At 33.5% G+C, this 8,216-nt stretch overlaps 1 pseudogene; it reads right to left on the reverse strand.

The window, feature by feature from the left end:
* Positions 1 to 758: 758 nt before the first annotated feature.
* On the reverse strand, positions 759 to 877 carry LOC112474064 (annotated as a pseudogene).
* Positions 878 to 8,216: the final 7,339 nt, after the last annotated feature.

An 8,216-nucleotide genomic window follows, 5' to 3' on the forward strand; every position in this document is an offset into this window, starting at 1 on the left:
CCTGCTGAGTCCACTGTAATCTTTGAATATGCTTTTTTAAAAATGTTCTAAATGGCTTAATATTACTTTCAATTCTTGTATGTAGTTTCAAGAAACTTATTAAGCTACCTGAATTTAGTCAAGAAAAGAATGTTGTTACAATGGCAAAAGATCTCAGCTGGAATACTTTACTGCGAAGCTACAAACACAAAGAAACGTAAGGAACTATAAGTGACAGAATGGCAGAAACACTGGTTGACTGATTTTTTCCCAAAGATTACCTGAAACTATAAATTTGTCCTTTGAACATAGTCTTTGAATCCATCACACAATTTTTTAGTAAAATAGTTTTAGGCTTATTTGAAAACCCATGGTATTTCTGAGAGGTTTTCAAGAAAATGAACCTATACAAGCTACAATTAAAAAAAAAAAATGCAATTCTGCATTTTCTGTGTAGCCACAAATACAAAACATTAACAAGTAGAGAATTGTTTCTTTGTTCGGGAGAAAATTGCAATTATTCTTCAAAATTAGTTAACAGAAAATTACTCTTGTATTCCTCCATCCCATTGGGACTTATTTCTTCTATATGGATCTTCACATAGATAATTATAGGGTAAATCACTTCTCCATTCAGGCAACATGGGTACTATATGTCCACATTAGAAAATTATTTTGCAAGACAATTAGACTACTTTTCAATGGGAGGCTAAATAACTTACCAAACTCCCATATCTAACCACTACATGTCTTGCCATTTTTTTTAATCATTTTTTTTATACCTACAGCACCTGGTCTTCCTAGGTGGTCTCCTATCCAATTACTAACCAGGCCCAACCCTGCTTAGCTTCCGAGATCAGACGGGATAGGACACGTTCAGGGTAGCATGGTCGTAGACTTGTTCTGTAATTTTTTAACCTTTCTCAACTACCAATCATTAAGCTGACAATGCTTTGGAACATTAAGAAAAATCAACTTAACCCTTTTTTTTGTATTGCTTTAATTGTAGCAGACCTTAAATTCTCATACAGTGCTCATAGTAAATATGTAGTAAAAGTTATTTTTGTGAGGTGCTCTTTATATGCATATGTATCTCTTTAGTAATACAATTTGCTTTGAATGACAAATGGCTTAAAAATGTATGACTTATAGTTCCATTAATGGACCTGAAATTGCCACCGTGAAAACCCACCTTTAAAATTTGAATTATAGTGTTTCCCAGAGGTCTGTGATAAGATACCAACATACTACTTTGGGAAAAATAACTGATTATATTAGTCTTCAGGAAATTATTATTTGGCCACAGGCCAAATCTGATCTACTGTCTATTTTGTATACAAAGTTTTAAGGGAACACAGCCATACCCATTCAATCACATATTGCCAATGCCTGCTTTTGTGTCACAATGACAGAGTTGAGTAGGCGCAACAGAGACTGTATAGCCTAAACATGAAAATATTTACTATCTGGCCCCTCACAGAAAAAGTGGCTGATTCTATATTAAACAATTAGTGAAAACTAATGACAAACTTAATTATGCTTTTGAGATTCAATATACAATTGACCCTTGATCAACATGGGTTTTAAGGTCTTCGATCCCTTTCACAGTTCAAAATCTGTGTATAACTTTTGACTCCCAAAAACTTAATTACAAATAGCCAAATGTTGACCAGAAGCCTTACCAATAACATAAATAGTCAATTAAGATGTTTTGTATGTTACATGTGTTATATATAAGGAAGAAAAAATACTTTTATAGTATTTATTGAAAAAAATGAAACCTATGTGAACCCATGTGGTTCAAACCCATGTTGTTCAAGGGTCAACTGCATACCACTTTGTAGAGAACAAGGCAAGTGAGAATATAAAAGGACAAAATCTACTTATATGGCTCTGGTGCCACAAGTGGGAAACCTGGAGAGGCACATGAGCTTCAGGCTGCTAACTCAGAGGTAAAATGAAAAAGAAGAATTGAAATCAATGGGAATGAATCAAAAACCAACTTTACCTACTCAATTATTTTGCCAGTCAATGCCTTGCTAAACAAAGGGGTAAAGTTAAAATAAAATGCCAAGTCTTAATTTTTGAGTCACTTGTAATTACTGTGGCTATGTTATGATATGCTTCCACATCAAGAATGATAGCAACAAAATATCAAAAGAAGTGCACCTTCTGGTTCTCTGCTGAATAAAATAAGATGCAAAAACCAATTTTAAAGAGAAATTAACTACCATTGTTTTATATTTGGGACATCACACATTTAATTAGCTTACTCATATTTAGAAAAATATTAAGTTAAAAAACAACTTTAGCTTTATAGTATCTTAATAAACAATCCAAAGAATTTCAGAGAATTTATAGTAAAATTTAATAATATACAAGAATAGCATTTTCTGATGTCATCAACCTATAAAAACTCAAGGAAAGCAAGTATAGATATGTGGTCTCATTGCAAACTCCAAAACTGGTATTCAATTTTCAGTTAAGAATTTACATTTTTCTAGGGAGAAATGTAAACATGTGTTTACAATAAAGAGATATTTTTCATCAAATATGTGGAAGAAAAACTTTTTCATTTCCCTGTTTACCTCCTGGAAAAAGAAAAGACAAATTAAAAAAAAGAAAAACCAACTATGTTTGTGTTAAAAGTGTTTCAAATTATAGGCAAAACATTCCTGGAATTGAGATAGACATTATATCATAGGTGAGCCACAAGGGCAAATGCAGCTACAACTGTGGTGACCCAGCAGGAAGATGAAATGGCTATGGCAGGTAGCCAACAGAAAGTCACACACTTTCATTCAAGGTGGATGAGTATGGGCCAGTTTAACGTCCTGCCTTGAACAACTAAAAACCAGTTAAATATATGAAGCAATGATTTAAAGATATTGGACAATAGGTAGTGCAGAACAATTATTCCTGGGAGAGTAGAAACAAATAAGATGAGCCCTATTAGTGTCCTAGCTGACTGAATTGAGAGGATTTTCTTTACATAAAGCTGGGATCCTCAAAAATCTTTATGGTGACCAGAATAGTCAGGTTATAAAATATGTACAATTTGAGTTTTTGTTGATTCTACAAAACAGTTTTGCAAAGAGGCTGTACAAATTTACACTCCCTGTAACAATGAAAGTATTTTTTCATTTTACTATTTTTGGAAGATAGTATCTAATCATGATTTTGATTTGTATTTCCCTAATGACTAGTATCTTTAAGAACTTTTTCAAATGTTTATTGGCTATTTGGATATCTTATTGTGAACTGTCTCTAAGTATTATGTATATGTATATATGTATAAAAAAAAAAATTTATTTTATTTTATTTGGTTCGACTGTTTTTTTCTAATTGATTTACAGGAATTTTGTGTATTCTAGATCTGAGTTATTTGTTCTTTCTTTTGCAAACATCTCCCACTCTGTGGCTTGCCTTTTTATTCTTTTAATGTTTTTTGATCGAAAGGTTTTAATTTTATTAACATCTGATTTGTCAGGTATGTTTTTCCTTAAAACTATTTAGGTTCTGTTCAAGAAATATTTACCTATTCACACAGTGAGGTATTTTAAAATAATCATCTCGGAAAGTAATAGCTCAACCAGAGAAGAAAAGTTTTAGGGTCCATTTCCAACACTGATCACTGCTGTTCAGAACGAAAGATCCATTTTATTTTGTACTGTTGACATTTTTATCTGCTTTTAACAAGGAAGGCAAGTGCAGATATGTGGTCTCATTGCACACCCCAAAACTGAAATCCAATTGTTAGCTAGGAATTTACATTTTCTTCTTGGAGGAAATATAAACATGTGTTTATAATAAAGATATATATGTACAAATATAGATATATAGAGACATATAGATATATATTATCAACTATGTGAAGGAAAAAATTGAGTTTTAGTTCTATCAGGAGAGGAATGAGGCAGTCAATGCCCTCATCAGCTATTACTTGGTGAAGTAGGTGATAAAGAAGCAAAATGTTCTTATTTTAAACCTATAAGAAATGTAATTTTTACCTGGAAATATCCTGAAGCTACAAGTGAGGGAAAATGAGTGGAATTTCACTTGCAGGACAATGATTGTCTAATGCCAAGGAATGGAAATAAGGAAGTGTTTGTGTTGCAAAGCGAATTTGGCCTAGAGCAGAACTAGGTGAGGTGACAGACCCCACCATATAATTTGCTGCAACTCTCCTAAGCACAGCTTGTTTTACAAGACAATGTGCAGAGGCTTCCTTTTTTCTTTCCTCCCCATCTTAAACCCAAGCCAACATTATAATCATCTTCACCTTCACATAGAAAGAACAAGCTCTTCGGCCTTCTGCCCACACTCTAGTTAAATACCAAGAGTTGTCAGAATACTACTTAGTACAGTGGTTTCTACAGCTATATTCAGAGAGCCTGAAAAGGAAACAAACTTTTATTTTTAAAAAAGAAATTAAGAAGATTAAATTCATTTGAAAGTAGGGTTAAAGTTGATACATAGCAGAGATATTTTTGTTTTTTCATCTCTATGAAATCTATAAAAGCTGAAGAAACATCAACAAAATGTAAAGAAACTATGAAATTGATTTGATTTTTACAATCCTTAGTGGTCGCTTTAAGTCAGTCTCCTATTTCTCATAAATTACCTTGAGCAGAGCTCTTTTTGAAACAACTTGCCATTTCCTATAAGCCTGTCCTGATGTTCTGCTCTGTTACTGAATACCTTCCAATAAGGTTAGGCCAATTACAGAGTACAAATGCTGGTTAATTTTTTTTTTCTTTTTGCTGACACAAAGGTCAACTGTTCTAGAAACCTTTGTTAGGGTAGAATGAGTTTTCTTCTTGTTCCAAATGAAATTCTGTACCAGTATTTCTTGGTATACTCTCGATTCTTGGAGGTAGCATTTGAAGCTTATGATGTTCATCCTGACATCCCTCTTCAGGCTACAGCTGAGCAACTGATGGATTAGTGGCAAGGAATCTTGTATCAGATAGCAAAACTACTGGCACAGTGGGTAGTAACAACGGGATTTCCCAACACAGGTTGTTAGTTTTCGATAAATTGGCAAACTTAATTTAGGAGAAGCAGTAACTAGTCAAGGTTGATCTCTGAGCTTAGTACAGAGTTGGAAGATTAATCCCTATTAATAGATTGTCATGCAGTTTTATATTTAATTGCTTAAGATTCTGTTGCTTTTGGCATCTCTTTAACTAAAGACTTTCTGTCCAGAAATAATCTATAGTATTCTGATAATAATTTAATATATTGATTTTATACATTCCAGCAAATATCAGACTTTTATTTTCTGTTTGAATATTAACTTAAAAATCTTCAAATAATCACTTTTTTCAAACCTATCTGAGAGGATACAAGAGAAATAATGAATAAAAGACTCAATACATTTAATACTCTTGGTTAGAGGTTAACATTTCTATTAGGGTGAGATCCCCATAAGGTTAACATTTCTATTTCCACAAATATAAACTAGAGCAGCAAGGGTAGGGACAAAATTAGTAAACTGCTACATCTGGCTATTTCCCATTACTGGTCTCTTTTCTTATTGACTTATGTACATACAATGGATAGTCCCTAATGGATAGTTAGATACTTAATTATTTAATACAGCTTCACATTGAATGCCAATTAACATACCTGTCAATTTTTAAAAATAACTTTGAGAAGGCCCTTGAGAAATATGACTTTTAAGTTATATTAAAAGATGTCATTTCAGTCAACTCTCCATTGCTAATGGAGAGTGATAGCAGAGTTAATCCTGATCACAGGGTTAATTCTGTGTCATATACATTTGAATTGAAGAATTTTGTATTTCCTAAAGCAGATTCACTTTTCTGATTCCACTTGATTGAGGTGAACATTCAAACATGTTGGTTTTCCTTGGAGAAAACCTGAACCTGAACCATGTTGGGTGCAGGGTAATGAGCTTGTCATTGCTATCTCTGTGGCTCACTGTCCACAGAATTGATGGTTTGTATTTTTTCATAAACGAGAGCAAATTATATAGTGTGGCTGTTCTAAATATATTAGATGATAACAATTTCCATTAATCTTATCGTTGTTAATGCATTTTAAAACACTTTCAAAATGATCTTAGTAGAACCTTCAATAAATTAATAAGGCTTAACATTTGAGCGTTTAAAAAGAAACAATTTGAGAATAAATTAGTAGACATTAATGACCACAAAACATCACCTTTTTGTATATAATAATGTCACTTTTTCCCTAAAGAGTTAATCCGAGAATGATATTAGCAATGCTTACCAAATTAGAGGGCACTTTTAACATTTTATGTACTCTGAGAGTTTTATAATTTCCACTAGAGCACTATCAACTTTCTGCTTGTCAGCACTCAATCGTTTTTATTATATAAATGGAGGAATATTCTTGTCAGATGCTCATTTGTCAAACTCCTAAGAACATTATGATTTATAATCTATCACCTTAGTCTCCTATAGGAAAAATTATTGTTGCCTACTACAGTAATTATGTCTCCCTTGCTTCTCACAGATAAGTTTTTCCCCCTGGGCCATGCCATCATTCTGGAATCCCATCATCTTTATTGATATTAGGTACCCTAATTCCACAGCAGCATCTCTCACTGTCTCTGGCTGCAGTGGACTGCAACCACCACTTCTCAAAGTTCAGATGCCTCCCTTATTAAGGCATTTTTTACCACCTTACTAAATGTCTGTTGATCTATTTTATGAGTAGAAAGATTGGTTGTTCTTAGGCATTACAGAATAAACTTCCCCAACTCCTTAAGGCTTCTGAATCAATACTATGTCAAATAAATGTTCAGGATATCTATCTTATTTACTATAGACTATTGTCATGCTCAGGCCTCAAGGAGACAGCCATTCCATAAAATTATTTGGTCCAGCTACAACTATTTTGGCCAACATTTTGAATCCTGTGTCATGGGTAAATACCCTCATATGAATGAATTCTCTTCTATTTAGCTTTATTTTTGCATCTTCTGCTCCAACATCTCTAAGATTCATGACCACGCATATTCACTTAGTGCCTGCTGCTTCATATTTTCCAGATATTCTTTTCTTTTCATATTTATATTATTGCTTTTCAAACCATTGGGATGTGCTAAAACATGATTCTGGTTTTAGCCTAGATGCAATAGGTGGTGGTGGATTTCAGGAGAACAGCAACAGTTTACTAGACACCTGTTTCAGATGAGGTCTTTGCATGGCCTCCATGCAAAGGGGATGCTTGAGTAAGTGGTAAGAGACTGCTTGTACCTGACAGGAGATGTACAAAGAATTTGGAGATTCAGTAGTCTTGGGTTTATCCACTTAAATTTTCTCATTCTAATAAATTTTCCTATTATGGTGCTAGCATTGACATGAAAGGCCTTTGGAAGCTTCTAATTTAATATTTATGAAGCCTCTGATACCCTTATGATCATAACCTGGGCCTGATATTAATCATAATCTGCTCTGTGGCTACGGCATATTGGAATCTCCTTTAAACCATAAAGAATCTCTGGCTTTCACAGCATCCTTTAAGCTAGCTGCATTGATCCTATGATTTTATTTTGTAAGTTCTCTGATTGCATTAAAACATATCCCTAACTACAGTCTTTATAGTTATCATCGTGTTCATAGTGATCAAATGACTTACCCATTTGATGTTCTTAAGCCTCGGTTTCCAATCACAGCTCATCAAAATTAACCACAGGTCAAAATTTCAGTAATTGTGGTGCCACTGCATGTCAGGGGTTATTAAAATTGATAATTATCTGGAATGAGTTTATGTGTCTCTCTAGATAACTCAAGTTTGCCTTCTTCAAGATCTTGAATAAATAAAAAGCCCTGTTATAATATTTCTATGAAGCATGACTTAGCTAGACTCACAGAGGCTATGGCTCCCTGTAACACTTCCTAACTCAGGTATAAACTAGCTCATGAAATCTGGTTTTCCTAACTGTTTCCCAGAGGCCTGAGTTATATAACTCAGAAATCTGGGAAAGATAACCCACTTTAGTGAACCAAAGACAGACAAGATAAATTACTAACCTACAAACAAGAGAGATCACTAACCTACAAACAGGTAATCTAACTCTAAAATTTCTACTCTGGCAATTTACGTTTATTAGATTGTTTATTAGATTGGGATATACCTGGTACAAATTGTCATGGCCAGATTCTTTAAAATACTGAGCCTGAAGTAAAGATTATGAGCTGCAGCTTTATTTGTAAAAGCAATCTTTAGGCTGCATGAGTAAA

Source organism: Pteropus alecto, unplaced genomic scaffold (genome assembly GCF_000325575.1).
Source record: "Pteropus alecto unplaced genomic scaffold, ASM32557v1 scaffold69, whole genome shotgun sequence".
NCBI classification, from domain to species: domain Eukaryota; kingdom Metazoa; phylum Chordata; class Mammalia; order Chiroptera; family Pteropodidae; genus Pteropus; species Pteropus alecto.